Genomic DNA, 20,065 nt, shown 5'->3' on the forward strand with positions numbered 1-20,065 from the left:
CAAATAAACAAAGAGTAAGACCAAATAAAAATAACATAACACACAATAAATTTAAAAACATTAAACACAATTGGGTTTCCTCGCATCCGCATTAAATTTATAATCTTCAACTAGACTTGCCTAGATATGGCATTTTGGCTATAATGAATCACCACCACTTCTTAAGTGATCTCCGCTATGCACTTTTCCTTTTTTCTTTAAATTAATTTTAATATTACTAGGTAAAGATCCAATAGGTCTACCATTAAAAAAATTAGAAGTTGTCCTAATTGATTTCCTAAATTTTTAATTGAAGCCATCTAACTTTACAACTGGGTTCCTAGTTGAATCACAACATCTTTTAGAGATAATTTTCACTCTTTGAATTAATTATTTTGGTTAAAATCTGAGGGATATGCAGGTCTTGAATTTACTACAGGTTATTGAGGATTATTTCAATTTCCACCTCAAATAGATTAACATATATTCTACTAATTGCTACCATTAATACTATTATTTAAACAATTAAGATTAGAGTGGTTCCTTCATCCTATATTATATGTATTAAAATAATTATTATTTTGTCTTTCAATCAAATTCACATTCTCAATCCCTAGTACATTACTATCATTACTAGAATTTAAATCACATTCTTTCAATTGCATAGATGATCTTGATCCTGAAGTAACTCCACTACTGTATAACATTCTATGTATTATAGCTACCTGTGCAGTCAAAATAAATAATGCATATGATTCATATACACTAGTTACTCTTTTAGGATTCACTATAACAATTCAATTAGATCATGACAGGTCTTATCGTGTTGAGCTGTGACATGCAAATTTCAAGATCTAATTTTGAAATTATTTCAAATTTTATGTCAATATTCATTAAAATAAACTACAAACTAGAGAGCTACTAAAATATCTGGCCAAATACTAAAAATAAACTCATCTATTATGCTTCTTTCATTTCATCATAATAAATATCTACATTATAGTACATAGTTATAGGCAAGAGCTACATAACTAAAAATTTATTTAGCCATAATTGTACAAAATCCAAAAATAAAAAAAATACCTATGACCCCAGATCTAATCATGAACTACTAATCCACAATCTCTTTCTTCTTCCCAGATCTTAAAAAATAGAAGTAAAATTAAAATGAGCTCAACAGCTCATCAAGACACAAACCAATCTAAATTTTTAAATAATTTCTTATCAAATATTTAGCTGAATATTTAAAAGTAGTTAAATGCGGTTTAAATAAATCACTGTACTCAGAGATATAATAAATGCATAATAGTTATTTTTTAAATTTAAATAATGATATTGAATAAATAAATTAATTAAAATTCATATCATATTTCTCGAACCCAAACATAATCTCAAAGGATTTTGACCTCTTATGACTCCTTTTTTATTTTTGCTTATAACATCAGAATAAATCACATATCCCTATTTTAGGCAGAATCTCAAAGGATTCTGATCTCTTATGACGCTCAAGAGATATAATTTAATCACATATGCACATATATCATCATATTATAATAATTAAAGAGTAATTAATAATGTATCAAAATTTCACAGTGTAGTATAATGGTAGACAATAGAAAATCTAACTAGGCAAAAATGCACATTTTTATAAAATTATTAAATTATCAGGAATTGTGTAAAATAATATTTTAAAACTTTTATTAAACTACATCACTATTTTTCAATATCTAGATAATTTTCTATTTAATAAAAGCTTCACAAATTTCAAAACCCTCGATGTAAAATTTCTAAACAATATTCAAAATGTGTATAATCATAATCTCTATAATATATAAAAAATTATATGGTGAAAGTTTTACCTGTGTAAAGTTATCACCGTTTTTTGCTAACGGATATAAAATTTTAGTTAAAATATTCACTAAAACTTACAAATTTTTAAAATTGAGATGGACATAATATATGTTTTACCTTGAGATGAACAAGTTTTTCAACTAGGTCGATGGATGAAAACGGCTCGAAGTCGCTCAAAAATCGGATTTCTCTTTCACTTCTCTTTTTCCCTTAATTCTTCTAAGCACTTCTCTATTTGCTCAAAACGAGAGTTTAAATGGAATTTAATAACGCATGATGGCTTGAGATATTTTTTATATTATTAAATAATATATAATGATATCATTATAATTAATTTTCAATATAAATTTTATAAAAATTTCTTTTAAGGATTCCAAAAACTACATAAAAATATTCATAAATTAACTTATTTTATTTAAAAAATTCATAAGAAATTGGTGTGTAAAAAGGATATCTAATGGTCTTAAAAACTTCACTTATACCGGTAGGTACCAATTTCTTAAAAAATTTTGATAATGCCCAAAAATTATGAAAAATTAGGGAAGCTAAAACACAACTTTGTAAGTGTTATGGCATAGACAATTTACACTTTAGACTTCCTTAGGCCAACAAAAAAAATCTTAAAAAAATTTAAGGGTTTCACATTCACCCTATCAGAAGACTAGTGGAAATTATTTGTATCCATTTTCTCAATTTAAATCACATTTTTTTCAATTTCATAGATGATCTTGATCTTGAAGTAACTCCACTAGTGTCTAACATTTTATCAATTGTAACTACTTGTGTAGTCAAAATAAATAATGTATCTCATTCATATGCACTAGTTACTCTTTTAGGATTCACCTTATCAGAAGGCCGGTGGAAATTATTTATATATATTTCCTCAATTAATTTATATACTTCCTTAAATGGCTTAGATATTAAAGAACCTCCAACTGCAGCATCTATGATTAACCGAGGGGATCCTATCAATCTATTATAAAAGTTTAAATAACCAACTAATCGGGTAAAACATGACGAGAGCATTTCCTAATCATTTTCTTAAATCTCTCACAACTTTCATAAATTGACCCTCCCTTAAAATGAGCAAAGATGTGTTATTATTCCTAAGTTTAACATTTTCTGAAGGTGGGAGTATATTTAGCTAGAAATTTATGTGTCAACTTATTTCAAGTGATTATAGAGCTTGTAGGAAAATAATTTAACCACATCGTAGCTTTATACCTTAGAGAAAATGAGATCAATTTAAGTTTAATAGCATCATCATTGATACACGTATATTTAAATATTACACAAATTTTTAAGAAACTAGCTAAGTGCAAATTAGGATCCTCAAATAAGAGTTCCCCCAAAATGGAAAATTTGAACCAACTAATTATGACATGTTTTAGTTTAAAATTATTAGTATGGATAATAAGTCTATTGATACTCTAATGGATTCCTTTTAATGAAGGATTATCATACTCTTTAAGAGGTATAGGATAGTCCTGATCTTGTATTGTGTTAGACATTTCTAATATATTTTTATTTTTTTTGAATTTTTATAAGAGTCATTTCTATCTTAGAATCAAATAAAAAGGACTCCTTAATAGATCTACTAAGCATATAACAATGATCACATGAAACAAAGATCACAAACTAAATAATCGATATATTTTTTTTTTTCAAAATTTTAACAAATATAATAAAAATAAAGATATATTATACAAGTTTGTCTAAATATGTACTTATTTCAATAATATAGTTTAAAATTATAATTCACATATTATTTCCCTAGTAACATTGCCAAAAACTTGACGAGGGACTACTTTGGTTAGCGGACTGTGTTGGACTTTATGTAATATGAATATGCTTAGGATTTCTTTGATATAAAAATAATGAAAGTCTATTAAATACATAAGAATACTTTTCGATCAAGTAATAAAATGATAGAGAATAGTATCGATCCCACGAGGAAGTGTTCTGCTTAATTGTAATTAAACTACTACTATTTAATCTAAATATATAATTTATCCTACTGAATGTAAAATGGATGTTTTTAGTTTTTGCCACTTAATGGTGACTTGCTAGAAAAATTTGGTACTAATGGAAATAAAATATTTTGGATAAGTGAATGTAAAATAATATAGTTTTTTTAATGAGACTTTTAATTTTAGATGTGAATCATAACATATGCATCCTTAGATCTCCATCGAGCTTATAGGGGTGAAAAGGGAGGTTTTAAATCCTTCCCACAAGTTTACTATCTCCATAGAACCTAGAAGGATTAGCATCTTATGTTTTTGTGTGCCAATATTTTTACTATTTTATTCAGTAATAGAATATTCACAAATATTATTTTTATTTCAATAGGATAATTATTATAATTAAAGTAAACGATAGTATTTGCAAGTAAACATACTTCCTCATGGGTTCGATACTCTACTCTATCACTTTATTACTTAATTTGAAACATATAATTGCGTATATTAAATAGGGTTTTATTATTTATATATATATAAATCTAAACATTATTTAGAGGTGATAAAGCTCTAGATTTTTATACCTTTAAAAAATTCACTCCATAACCCCCATCAAAACTCATATATATGATTGATATATCATCAAAAAATTATCTTGATCATACACAAATATCGAGGCCGAATCAAGTAGGAAATTTCAAAAATTAAATATTGGGCTATCTGAACTTCAATTTTAACAAACTTATAGTAGAACTGAACGTCTCAAAAATAAGAACCCACCAACACCAAATTTGACTCAATATGAGCCCAAATGAATCCAAATCAAAGGCCCGAATCACATTTAGAGTGTTCAAACTATAATTTGAATTACCAAACATTTTCCAAATATGACATGCTTATAGTCGAATCGAGTGGCTCAACGAGACAAATCTAACGAGCCCAATATCTTTAAATTCTAATATCATTAAGATATTCAAATGCTCAATAAACAGTCCATGATCAAAGGATTCAACATCAACCATCATTCAAATCACTCCCAATTTGCCCATGATATTCTTCATATTCACTGGCCATGCTATTTTAAAAAACCTATAAATAGACCCCTCATTTCTCTTGAGAGGGGACCCCAAACAAGAAGAGAAGAGAAGCAAGAAGATAATGAAGAAAAGGAAGATAGTCTTCCTTGACCACCGTCAGACTTTCACCCGATAGTCGACCAATGCTGAATTTAAGCAAGGAAGCAAGAAGAGAAGAAAAAAAAGTAAAAGAAGCTGGAAGAGACTCCTCCTTGACCACCGTTAGACTTCCACCCAATTGCCAACTAATGTCGATCGGAATTCTACCTGACTGTCGACTGGCACTGGATGCTTGACAGTTGACTACGCCGAAATTCTGCCCGACTATCAATTGAAATCGAATTTCTGCCTTACCACCAGAACGTCATCCGATTTTCGATCCCCATTTGTAAATGAATTTTAATCAGGGAGTTGATTATTGTAATATGATCGTCCTCAATTTCAAGAACGAGTCAGCCACCTGTAATATAAGCAAAAACGAGTGGAATCCTTAATTTCCACTAGGCGTGAACCCGTGGTTTTTTTCTTTTCTGGGTTTCCACATAAAAATTATGGTGTTCATTTTTTATTCTGTTTGTGTGCTGAATATACGTACAATACTAAGACGAAAAATTTTATAACTCTATCGTCGCATATATTTTAGCCCGCAACAAATTAATGATTAATAAAACATTTAGTTAATTTTGAATTTGATTGTGCTTATTATCCAATATCATTCATATAATGTCCGATCAATCATTTTTCAAGCTTTGACTTACTAAATATTTTTTGGGATTCATTTGTAGCTTTTAAAAGGAGTTATAAAATATTGCTATTCTTATACATATCTCTTCATATCCTCTCTAAAGGGACAATGAATAAATGAATAAATAAAATTTTATTATAAGATCATTTGTTAGGTTTTATGAAAAATAATTTCTAAGTGTTCATCCAATTCATTTACATGTGCTTGGCCATTAGTAACATTTTTTTTCATTTACTATTTTGGATTTCTTATTTGATTTTAATTACATATTTATATCTCGTACTATTAGAGATTATAATCATTTAAGATGTCATAAGAAATCCATCCCAAATAAAGCCTAAATTTAGACTACATCGTCCAGCCTAAAAAATTAAAATTTTATGATGTATTGAAAGATTATATATTTTTATTTGTGTAGCTATATTTCTTATTAAAATATTAAATTTGAGCCCTTTCTAAAATTTTAAGCTTTAAAATTATAGATATCTATGGCATGATAATTTAACTAAAACTTTTTATTTAGAATCTCCAGCTGTTGCATCTATGATTGACCTAGGGGATCATATCAATCTATTATAAAAAGTTTAAATAACCAACTAATCAGGTAAAGCATGATGAGGGCATTTCCTAATCATTTTCTTAAATCTTTCATAACTTTCATAAATTGACTCTCCCTCAAACTAAGCAAAAGATGTGATATTATTCCTAAGTTCAACATTTTTTGAAGGTGGGAGTATATTTAGCTAGAAATTTATGTGTCAACTTATTTCAATTGATTATAAAGCTTGTGGGCAAAGAATTTAACCACATATTAGCTTTATACCTTAGAGAAAATGAGATTAATCTAAGTTTAATAGCATCATTATTAATACACTTATACTTAAAATGTTACACATGATTTTAAGAAACTAGCTAAGTGCAAATTAGGATCCTCAATAAGAGTTCCCCCAAAATGAAAATTTTGAACCAACTAATTATGTCATGTTTTAGTTTAAAATTATTAGTATAAATAATAGGTCTATTGATACTCTAATGGATTGCTTTTACTGAAGGATTAGCATACTTTTTAAGAGGTCTAGGATGATCATGATCTTGTATTATGTTAGACATTTCTAATATCTTTTTATTTTCTAAATTTTTGTAAGAGTTATTTCTATCTTAGAATCAAACAAAAAGGGCTCCTTGCTAGATCTACTAAGCATATAACAATGATAACATGAAACAAAGACCACAAACAAATAATCAACAAAATATTTTTTTGGTTTTTTCAAAATTTTAACAAACACAATAAAAATAAAGTATGTCTAAATATGCACTTATTTCAATAATATAGTTTAAAATTATAATTCACACATTATTTCCCTAGCAACATTACCAAAAACTTGATGGGGAACTACTTTGGTTAGCGAACTGTATTGGATTTGAGCTATGTAATATGAATATGCTTACGTTTTCTTTGATATAAAAATAATGAAAGACTATTAAATATGCAAGAATAGTACTTGTCGATTAAGTAATAAAATGATAGATAATAGTATCGATCCCACGAGTAAATATTCTGCTTAATTGTAATTAAACTACTACTATTGAATCTAAATACATAATTTATCCTTCTAAATGTAAAATAGATGTTTTGAGTTTTTGCCACTTAATGGAGACATGCCAGAAAAATTTGGTACTAATGAAAATAAAATATTTTGGATAAATAAATATAAAACAACATAGTTTTCTTAATGAGACTCTTAATTTTAGATATGGATCATAGCATATGCATCTTTAGATCTCTATCGAGCTTATAGGGATGAAAAGGGAGGTTTTAAGGCCTTCCAATAATTTTAATATATCTATAGAACCTTAAAGGATTAGCATCTTATGTTTATGTATGACAATATTTTTATTATTTTATTCAGTAATAGAATCTCCTCAAATATGATTTTTATTTCAATATGATAATTATTGTAATTAGAGTAAACAATAGTAGTATTTTGCAAGTAAACATACTTCCTCGTGGGTTTGACACTATACTCTATCGCTTAATTACTTAATTTGGCACATATAATTGTGTATATTAAATGAGATTTTGTTATTTTTTATATCAAAGAAAATCTAAGCATTATTTAGGGGTGATAGAGCCCTAAATTCTTATACAATTGAAAAATTCACTCCATAGCCCCCATCAAAACTTATATATATAATTGATATATCATCAAAAAATTATCTTTGGGACAATCTCAAGGAAAAATCAAGTTAGAAACTTCAAAAATTAAATTTGGGACTATCTGTAAAACCCGAAAAAACATTATTAGGTCGTCGCACTCTTTTCAAAGTGCTGTGAGCCCGTGACGAGTTTTAAGTAAAATTTTCAATGTTAACAAAATTTAACGAAAATAATTTTAAAAAATCCTAAGAAAAATTGTGATCGTTTTGATATATAACACATATATTCAATTTTGCCTAATTTTGGAGTTAAAAATATAAGAAGCCTAAAAATACCTATTATACCCTTACTTAACCCTTAAACCGAAATTACTTAAGTGAGGACATAATTGACTTTTAGCCTTTCCTTATTATCCCTATTATAGCAACCGAGCCCTCAACCCTACCATTTCACGCGTGACCGATCGAAAACGAGCGGACGGGAGGACAGACGGGTTCCGCGAGGGTGGCTCCGGCGGTGATCTTCCGACGAAAGATTTAGTCCAAATCGAAGAGGACGATGAAAGGAGTATTTCAGTTTGATTATTTTAAAACAAAACTTTCTAGATCTCTATATTTTTTAGAATGAAATTTCTAGGGTTTTATAGATTTTTTGTGTTTTTCTTCCAAATTTTATTACGAAATCAATAAGAAAGAATTAGGGAAGTAATTTAAGGGTAGAAACGAATTTTTCTCACTTTAATTTGAGTTTTTGCAAGATTAGGGTTTTTCCTAATCTATGATTTTAAGCAAATCTTTTTACAATTTTTGTTCCTTAAGATATAAGGAATGCTTTAATAATGAAATATAAAATTTTATGTATTTATTTTACTGTTAAATATTTTATATTAGATGATTGGAAATATATCCTATAATTTGCATGTTTTTATTTTATGCATATTTTTGAAAGTAATTAGAGCATATGAATAAATGAAGTATATGAAAGAAAATTGATCATAATTGAAAGATTTAAATAAAATAACTATTTCATACTGCATGTTGATCCGGAAGTGCCAAAATGATAATGGTAAAGGGGCTTGCAAAAGCCAAATGATAATGGGGCTTGTAAAAGCCAAATGATAAAGGAAATGACCAAAATTTGACTGCGTACATGATTAGTACGAACAAGGGTACTTTCCAGGATTGGCATATACATTTAGCATAAGCATTTTTGCATTTGCATTGCATATGAAAAAGATGAAAGAAAAGAATGAAAAGAATGAAATATTAAAGAAGGAAAAAAAAGGAGAGTAAGAATGAAAATTCAAATGTTTTTTATTTGCAAATGATATGAAATGATTTCATTTATAAATATTTTTATTATATGCATCTTATAAAATTAACTGAGTTATGAATTATCTACTGAGCGAGTAAGCTCATGCTACTTTTGAAATGTTTTTCAGGAGAGAAGTGCTGCAGCACGATGACCGTACACGTATCATCGTAGGGGACCTCAGGAAGAATGTTCCTTTTTATGATTTCAGTTTGAGTCTTTGTTATGTACATGTGTAGTTTGTGAGTTTAAGTTTGAGTATGTACTTGTGTTTGATCAGTAATATAAAGTTTATGTAATTGATGGATTAAAAAATTTTAGTAGTTGTGTGAGAAGAAAAAAAAAAGATTTAGAACACTTTTATTTAATGTTTTTAGTGGCTCTTTCATTTAATGTGGGATGATGTTTAATTTTTGTTATTATAAAAGATAATGAAATTGGTTATGTTTATTTATGCTCTTTTATACGACCGACTGTTTCCGCCTCATTTTTATCGTGCTAGTCGGGTCGGGTTGTGACACTATATGAACACTAATTTTAGTAAACTTATAGTTGAATTGAACGTCTTGGAAATACGAACCAAATGACACCAAATTCAACTCAATCCGAGCCCAAATGAGACCAAATAAAGACCCGAAGAACATTTGGAGTGTTCAAACTATAATTTCGATTACCAAACAGTTTCCAAATAGGGCATGCTTATAGTCGAATCGAGCGGCTTGACGAGACGATTCCAACGAGCCCAAGATCTCCAAATTATGATATCATTAAAACATTCAAATGCTCAATAAACAGTCCATGATCAAGGGATTAAACATCGGCCTCCATTCAAATCACTCTCAATTTACCCATGATCTTCCTCCTATTTACTAGTCATATCACTTTCAAAAAATTATAAATAGACCCCTCATTTCTCTTAAGAGGGGATCCCAAGCAAGAAGAGAAGAGAATGAAAAGATTCCTCCTCGACCACCGTCGGACTTTCACCGGGCAGCCGATCGATTTCAGAATTAAGCAAGGAAGCAAGAAGAGAAATAAGAAAGAGAAAAGAAGGAAGAGACTCCTCCTCGGCCACTGCTGGACTTCCACCCGACTGTCAACTAATGTCGAAATTCTTCCTAACTGTCGACTGGCACCAGAGTTCTGCCCGATAGCCGACTAACGCCGAAATTCTGCCCGACTGTCAATTGAAGCCGGATTTCTACCTGACCACCAAAACGTCATCGGGTTTTCGATCCCCATTTATAACTGAATTTAAACCTAGGAGCTGATTATTGTAATCTGATCGACCTCAATTTCAGGGACGATTCAGCCACCTGTAATCTAAGCAAACACTAGTGTAACTCTTTCAACTTAGCATGGCTCTGTGGTTTTTTCCCTTTTAAGGGTTTCCACATAAAAATTATGGTGTTCATTTTTTATTATGTTTGTGTGCTGAATATCTATACAAGGCTAAGACGAAAAATTTTCTAACTCTATCGCCGCGTATATTCTAGCCCGCAACAATGATCAATAAAATATTTAGTTAAATTTGAATTTGATTGTGCTTATTATCCAATATCATTCATATAATGTCCGATCAAACATTTAGTTAAATATTTTTGGGATTCATTTGTAGCTTTTAAAAGGTGTTATAAATTATTGGTATTCTTATACATATATCTTCATATGCTTTCTAAAGGGACAATGAATAAATAAAATATTATTGTAAAATCATTTGTTAGGTTTTATGAAAAATAATTTCAAGTGTTCATCCGATTCATTTACATTGTGCTTGGCCATTAGTAACATATTTTTTCATTTACTATTTAGAACTTCTTATTTGATTTTAATTACATTTTTATTTCTTGTACTATTAGAGATTATAATCATTTAAGATGTCATAAGAAATCCATCCCAAATAAAGCCAAAATTTAGACCTATAATGAAGAGCAGATGTAAGGCTCCCGTCTAAAGGACTAAAAATCTAAAATTTTTTATGATGTATTGAAAGATTATATATTTTTATTTGTGTAGCTATATTTCTTATTAAAATATTAAATTTGAGCCCTTTTTAAAATTTTAAGCTTTAAATTATATATATCTATTGCATGACAATTTAAATAAAATTTTTAATTATTTTCTCCCTCTTTATATATTTATCTCCTTCATATTAAAGAAATTGATTTTCTTCTCTTTATCAAATATTTTACTAGTATCATATTTCTGATAGAAAATAGAAGGATAAGCGCAATAAATGTAGCAACCATCTCTTCTCTATTCCTAGGTTCTTGCAACCCACGCAACCCAATGTCCTCGGTGAATTGAAAAAATGTTATTTATTAATTATTAAGTTATTCAAATAATATATTTTAAAATAAAAAAGAATATAAGATTTAATTTATTTGATTTATGTAATATTTTTTTAATGAAATTTGTTACTCAAATATGTGCGTCCAATAATTTTTTTTAATTAAATATGTAAATACAGATAAATATATAACGGATAAATACATGCTATACGATCGAGGATTATTGCTCTCCTGCAATGCAAGAACGTAATTGACAGCGAGAAAAAAATATTTTTGGATATAATTAGTAATTTTTAATATTATTCTGTGCCCATTTATTTTGACATTCCAAAATTTAAACAATATTCTGCTCAAAGAATGCAATAATAATAATAATTGTTGCGTCCAAGAGTATTCACGGGGTAGAGAAATATAAAATTTAAAGTCTTAGCATTGCACGAAAATCCGTCACGCAATCAGATAAAAGTGAGGGTGTGTAGTATTTATGAGACACCAAGATTTTTACTTGAAAAACTCCTAAAAAAAGGGGAAAAACCACAGGGTGTTGCCCAGTATAAATGAATCCACTAATATTATAGTTGATTACAAATAAGATCCTTCATCGGGGGAAGGCCTTAGCTTGATGTACATCTTATAAAGTATATTACATGGTGAGAATATAAAGCATCACTGTTGATGTGCTTGTTTGGCCTGAAGGATTGTAGTCGGTGTGCGACGTAAGTCGGAAGGGCTATAGTCGGCAAGTGACGGAGGTCGGAAGGACTGTAGTCGGCGGGCAATATTAGTCTGAAGGATTGTAGTCGGCAGGCGATGGAGGTCGGAAGGACTGCGTCTGGAAGAAGTCCATCAATGGACTGAAATCCAAAATCAGATAGATGTCTGGTGAAAGTCTGACAATTGGTAGAAGTCCAGCGTCAGGTAAAAATTTGGCAAAGAGCGGAGGTCCGATGTCGGGTAGAGGTCTGACGTCGGGTAGAAGTCCGACGTTAGTCGGTGGCCGAGGAAAACTCCGACGTTAGATGGTATTCGGGGAGAATTTCTGTGTCACTTGCAGGTCTGGTGGAATTCCGGCGTCACTTGGAGTTTGGGTGAAACTCCAATGTCGCTTGAACGTTAGGCAGAACTCCAGCATTGCTTGAACGTTGGGCAGAACTCTGGCTTCGGGCAGAATTTCGGTGTCGGGTAGAGAATTCTGGTGACGGTGGTCGAGCTAGGAGGAGTTTCTTCCCTCCTCTCATTCTCTTCTTCTTGCTTGGGCCCCCTCTCAAGAGAAATGAGGGGTCTATTTATATATTTCTGGAGTGGCATGACCTGTAAATAGGTGAGAGATTAGGGGCGAATCGGGAGTGGTTTGAATGAACGGTCGATATTGAATCCTTCGATCATGGATCGTTTATCAGACATTTGATGGTCTTAATGAATTTGGAATTTGGAGATCTTGGGCTTGTTGGATTCATCTTGTCGAGCCGCTTGATTTGATTATAAGCTCGTTAAATTCGGAAACTTTTTGGTAACTCAAATTGTGGTATGAACTTTCCAATAGTGCTTCGGGTCCTTGATTTGGACTCATTTGGGATCGGATTGAGTCAAATTTGGTGTCGTTGGGTTCGTATTTTCGAGACGCTCAGTTTGACTATAAGTTTATTGAAATCGAAGTTCAGGTGATCTCAAATTTAATTTTTGAAGTTTCAGGCTTGAATTTTACCTTAGATTCGTGCTCAATCAATATAATTTTTTGATAACATATCAATAAAAATATCAAGCTGTTATTCTGCTATGTGGGACAAGCTACATGGATCCTTTTTCTTCTTCATTATCTTCTATTAAGACTCAAATTTGCATTTAAATCTAATAAATAAATTATTTCTAATATTTATAATCAAATCTTTTTAGGTTAATATCTAACTTTCTCAACATTGATCAAATATAATACAACTACTCTCTTTAACGGATTATCAGAATATCAACATTTTATATGACCAAGCAATCTAAGACTATTCTCTTTAATCTTATTTGGGACTAGAACTACTCCAACCTTTTCACGAATATACTTGTTGCGGGCTAAAATATACGCGGCGGTAGAGTTTGTAAATTTATGTCCGAGCATTGTATGAATATTCAGCACACAAACAGGAAAGGAAATGAACACCAGGATTTTTACTTGGAAAACCCTGAAAAGAGGAAAAACCACGGGGCCACGCCCAGTCAAAGTAATTCGATTAGTATTTTTTTGAAATACAAAGGCTGATTCATCCACAAGTTAGGACGATCATATTACAATCAATTTCTCGAGGAGAATCATGACTACGATGAAAGTGACAGTACTGATCTAGATTTCCTGTGTTCGACTTCAATGGATTTGACCATTTCAATGTATCTTGATCTCGAACGGCCATCAATATATTTGCTCGAGATGTGTTGAGTGAGGTATACTCCTTCTCGTGTTGAGATTCCCATCGCGGTAATGAATGCCTAGGAGGAAGATTATTCTTCCCTTACTTTTTCTGTTGTGAGAATGAATTGTCCATCCCAGGTGCACATTTGGGCTTCTCGTTGATTTGCTCAAGCTGCTTCTTGTGAGCATTTATAGCTTCATCTGCATAAATTTGTGCCTCCACACGATGGATCAGGTCAGCATATGAATGAACAGTGTCACACATGCGTGCTGAATAAAAGGGGCCAGGACGAAGACCTCCAAGAAAGACCCCTCTGAGTAATTCAGGGTCTACTCCTGGAATATGTCGAGCCTCGGTTGAAAATCGTTGAAAATACTCCTTCAAAGATTCTCCCTCATTTTGGCGGATCCCGGAAAGATGAGAAGAATCCTTAGCAATTCTTCGATTAGCCACAAACTATTCAACGAATAGTTTGGCTAATTTGATGAATGAAGGGATCGTTCTGGACGAAAGCGAATAAAACTACGTTCGAGCATGTCCTTTAAGGGTGACAGAAAAAACCTAGCAAATGAGTGTGTCTGATGCTCGTTGAGTATACATAATGATTCTATAGTGGTTGATATGCTCGTACGGGTCGGACGTTCCGTAGTAAGATTCGATGCTGTGTACTTTAAATCTAGCCGGAATGAGATGCTGTAGTATGGCCTCAATTAGAGGTGATGACTCCTGGAAGTCTCTCTATCGGTGAGTTTGCCTCACATCCCATCGGGGGAACTCTTCCCGTACCAATCTTCGCAGTTCATGACGTAGAGCATTTTGAGGGAGCTCAACAATGTATGGTTGGGTTGAGTCTTCTGGGAGATCTGGAAGAACGCGAGGCTGCCGAGTTGAGGTCGAAGGATGTGTAGAACTTGCTGTATCAGCGAGTTCGTTGTTCTGATATATCTGCCTTCTTAGGGGAGGAAGAGGAATTTCTGCTTGAAGATGCTCGAATTGAACATCTTCAACCCGTGGTGGATCTCGAGGGAGAAGCACTTCCTCCCTTTGTGGTAGTGTTGGTTGCCGAGTCTCTCGCAGGGGTTGAAGAATCTCATTCTGAGATTCTTCCATCTTATGGATTCTTTCTTTTAAAGAAGGTCCCGAGATTCCTTCTCAGGCAGCATTTTTCCCCCCTGGATGAAAAGAGGCGGACATTGGGCGTCTATGGTTAATAGGCTGATTTCTGGACTGATAAGAATTGGAGCGAGAAGTTCCAACGATACGACTGCTGCGCCTGTTAACCATCGTAGCAGTAGTGGGATAGTGTTTTCCCACAGACGGCGTCAAACTGTTGCGGGCTAGAATATACGCGACGGTAGATTTTGTAAATTTTCGTCCGAGCATTGTACGAATATTCAGCACACAAAGAAGAAAGGAAATGAAAACAAGGATTTTTATGTGGAAAACCCTGAAAGGGGGAAAAACCACGGGGCCACGCCCAGTCGAAGTAATTCCACTAGTGTTTGTTTGAAATACAAAGGCTGATTCGTCTCACAAGTTAGGATGATCAGATTACAATCAGTTTCTTGAAACAAAGTTACAAAGTTCTACAAAATTCCGGTGTCTCCCAAATATCTGGCAGAATTCCAACGTATTCAGGCGGCGGAAAGAACTGCGTCAATGGTCGAGGAGGAGCTGATTCTCCTCCTGCTTCTCTTCTTCTCTCTCTTGCTTGGGTCCCCTCTTACGAGAAATGAGGGCTCTATTTATAAATTTTTTAGAGTGACATAGCTTGTAAATAGATGTGAGATCAGGGGCAAATAGGGAGTGGTTGAATGGACGGTTGATATTGAATCCCTTGATCGTGCACCATTCGGCAGACATTTGAAGGTTTTAGTGATGTTCGAATTAGGCGAGCTTAGGCTCGTTGGATTCATCTCGTCGAGCCCCTCAATTTGACTATAAGCTCGTTAAATTCAGAGACCATTTGGTAACTCAAATTGTGATACGAACTTTTCAAAAGCACTTCGGGTGCTCGATTTGGGCTCAGATTGAGTTGAATTTGGTGTCGTTGGATTTGTATTTTCGAGACGATCAGTTCGACTGTAAGCTCTCTAAAATCGGAGTTCAGGTGCTCACAGATTTAATTTTTGAATTTTCTGGATTGATTTTTGCGTCAAGATTCGTGCCCGATCAAGATAATTTCATGATGACGTATCAATACTTATTTCATATTTTTCCTTCGTTGTAAAAAAAAAAAAAAAAAGAACTGACCCATTAGACCGTTTAGCACACCAATTGACTGTGATATTGAATAAGTTGCTGACAATTTGTCTAAAAAATAATGCATTGCTGCCCCCAATGTTATAATAATTGGTAGGGGTGTCAATATTTGACATGATCCAAAATTTGACCCAAAAAATTTTGGGTTCGAGTCACCCGTTTGACATACAGGTCGGGGTCGGTTGACAATTGACCCATTTTAAAAACTGGGTTAGGTTCGAGTTGAACTGGAAGCTCGAAGATGACCTGGTTGACCCGTTTAAAAAACCCTATTATGCTTTCTGCTTGTTCGCAAGCCATTTGCAGGTTGCTTTCGACTTTCGCGGCTTCCACAGCTTTCTTTGTCTACGACCTCTGACTTTCGCGGTTTCTACCGTCGTAAGTCGAGTTTCTTTCAACTTCCGTCATCCTTCCTCCACCATTTGTCAGGCCGAGGCACTAGCTTGTCCGGTCGTCCATCCTTTGGCGGCGGTCTCTGCCGTCTTCGGTCTACACTCTGGCGGTCGTCTGAGGTCCGCCAATTTGCCTTCAAAGCTCCTCTGTGAGGACCGCGATGTCTGCACTCCACATTTCGCAAGCTCGTCCGCGTGTTCGTGGGTCGAGTCGGGCCAACCCGTAATCCGTGCGGGTTGGGTCGGGGTTGGATATCCTGACTCGTTTCCAAAAACGGGTCATGTTAGGGTCAACTCATTTGGACCTAGGTCAATCCAAGTTTGACCTAAACATGACCTGAGTAGCCATTTTGACACGCCTAATAATTAGCTGTAAAGTGTGTTAGATGCTGCTTAGGGTTATCCATGCCATCAAAATTTTAAATGAAGCCGATCTGAATCCTTTCAGATATGATACCAAGTCCTACTTGCCCGTTAGAAGAGACGACTGAGACTATGCTAAGGCATCTTTTACTTATCTTCTATTTTAGATTTACATATTGAGATATTGTATTGATTCTTTTCGAGAGCGGTGCATGCATGAAAACCGGTAGCGGTAACTAGTGTACCGTAGTGCATGGCCAGATCCCACGAGGAGCCTCCAGGTTTTTCCACGTCATCTTCTCTGCCGTTCAAACGGGAGAGATGAGGAATTCTACGCCATTCCACGCCATTCAAGGCATTTCACTGCATTCGAGAGATAGAGAGAGGCGATAGAGATCGAAAGTGATGAAGAAACATTTATCCTCCATTGCTAACAATCTTCTTCAAAGATGCGCAGAGTAACTGACTCTTCTTCTTCTTCATTGATCATTTCCTAATTGCTATCATTCTCTTTCTATTATAAAAAGAAGGAAACTTTTTATGATATTTCCATATAATTTATGGAGTTGTTAACGTTTAGCTTTTAGAATCAGAGCTTCCTCAGGAAAATAATATGAAGAAAAGATTCTATGTAGAAGCAGGTTGTTTTATGAGAATTTACTTCTTTTTTCCAATTTATTGCGATTACTCTTGCTCCAGACAGCTTTGTTTCTGTTTTTTTTTTTTTTCGTTCAAGTTAAGGTTCCATGCTACATAAGTAGCTATTTTGGTTAATAGAAGTAAAATTACATGAAATATCTTGATCATGCATATAAAAAATTAAGTCTTTAAAGATGATCTCTTGATGAATCTTAATATTTAGGATGATATCATTTAAGGATGAGCATCCTTAGATTTTTTTTTAATGGTGAGTTCCATGAAAAGATTATTTGATGATATTAACGATGAGCTCAATCGCACTTTTATTCTAAGTGGATGAATAACCTTATTGACTACAATTACTTAGTTTTTCATCGACGAATACATTATTTATCTTAAGAACTTCAACTCTTGATTATTTAAAACATAAAAATTAATAACCCATTTAATTTTATCCCCTTCTCCTAATTCCTTGCATTTTTGGTTCTCGAACTCTTCTTCTCTAATGTGAAATCATATCTCCCACTCGATCCATATCTCCATCATGCTTGACTTCAACCTATAAACTTGGAAAATCTAAACCAAACTTTAAATATGAATACAATTGCAGCTCATGCCCTCCCCGACTGTTTTAGGGCTCCACTAGGGCTTCGACCTAGCCACCTCCCCCGTCACTCTACTGGTGAGTTCAAGCTCCTACGTTCAAAATTTTTAGGTGATCTCTTTCCATTCTTCATGCTATTATTCTTCTCTTTTGGTTTTTCGATCTCTCATTGTGATTTCCAACACGATCATCTTGTGGACCGAATGGCGTTTCATGGTTGCTAGATTCGAGTTTCATAAATGTGAAGCAACATTCTCACTTGTTTTTGGAAGTTATGTCTGGAACTTCTCCTTCGAATGGCTTTTCTGATCTTAAGAACTCAACATTTCATGGGTTGCCTTACTTGTAGATTTTTTAAGAGAAAATTCTAGCTCTAGCGGCTCCTTTTGAATTTGCTTTAGTTGGTAAAATCTCATATCATAGGCCATCACTTGATTCAATTAGAAATTTCTTTTTCAATCTTAAGATTAAGGGGGTTTTCTCTGTTACCCTTATGAATCCGAAGCATGTTTTAATTAAACTTAAGAATGATATTGATTATAATCGTATCTTTACTCATCGATCATATTTTGTGCATAACTGCTACATGAAACTTACCAAATGGTCGCCCTTCTTCAACATCAATGTGGATTCCTTTATTTTTTTGATAGTGTTTCATTTCCTAATCTTCATCCTCATTTGCTCTCTCCGTGTATACTTCATGGTTTGGGATCATTGTTTTGTAAACCTTTAAAAATTGATAATGCAACCTCCATTGGATCGAGGACGTCTGTTGCCCATGTGCTGGTCGAGCTGGATATCTTTAAGCGTTATCCTGATCGTATAAGGGTTGGTCTGGATAAATTTGGTTATATTTAATATGTTGAAATGAAAGTTTTTCCTTCATTTTATGATACATGTAAAGCTTTAGGACATTCAGAAGTGGAATGTCACAAACTTTACCCTCATTCATGTGATAATCCGATGGGCACTTTGAACTCCTTGCCCATTCATGTTAATGCTGCTGCCATTGGTTCTTTTTAGGGTGGTTTGGATGTGAGAAATCATGTTGTTAATACTGTGATTAATAATGGCCCAAACAATGATGGTTTTTCTCTTGTTGACGTTCCTTCAACTGAAAATGCTAAATTTATAACCCCCTTTTCAGGAATTATTGCATGTTTTTTATTTGAATGCTGGTGGGTTAATCCTTGGTCAAAAGGCTATTGATATTACTAATGTTAATCTTCCTCCTTATGTTGTTATTTTTAATGTGGAGAATAGCAATTTGGTTGGATTGAATGGTGCCATCAATGATAGCAAGGAAGGTTATGTTGGGCAGATTTTAAAGTTCATTTGTGACTCTACTGGTGATCATAATATTGCTATTGATGGTAATTGTCTGGCTGTGTCAACTCATATTGTTGGTGTGTTGTCTGATGACATTCTTAATCCTAATGAGAAAACTCCTTTTTGTGGTTTTAATCATGTGAATTTAAATGGCTCTTCCACGGGTACTATTAATGCTTCTTCTTTGTTGCATGTATTAAGGATGAGCCACTTATAGAGTCCCTATTTCTTTTCTTTCCAAGGATGTTCTAATAGCTCAATTGGGTGTTGATTCGAATGCTAAGGGTGTGGTTCACAATGATTGGATAAGATGTGGCAATTCCTTAGCTTCTGATAATGTTGGAGAGGATTTTCATAAGCCAATGGATGATTCTATGGAATTGTATGGATTGGATGTTATTCACATTGCTGATGATGGTTTTTTCAAGAAGGTTGGTAAAAGAAGGAAAAAAAAGAAAATAAAAGAAATAACATATTTTTTGTGCTTTCTTCCTTCTTTGTAATGTTTTTTGGTTTCTGCTTGATGGGGATCGGTTGTTGAGCTGGTGTCTTTGGCATGCCTCGTTGGGGAGCTACCTACCCTCTGTTTCTTATGTTTCTTTCCTTTGAGGGTTGTTCTTTTGATATGGTTTGTGCTATTGGTGATTTTTGGCTGTTTTCTCTTCTCTGTTTTGCAGGTTTTGGGTGTTGGTTCGCGAGACTTCTTTC

This window comes from Dendrobium catenatum, unplaced genomic scaffold, assembly GCF_001605985.2.
Source record: "Dendrobium catenatum unplaced genomic scaffold, ASM160598v2 fragScaff_scaffold_9, whole genome shotgun sequence".
NCBI lineage: Eukaryota > Viridiplantae > Streptophyta > Magnoliopsida > Asparagales > Orchidaceae > Dendrobium > Dendrobium catenatum.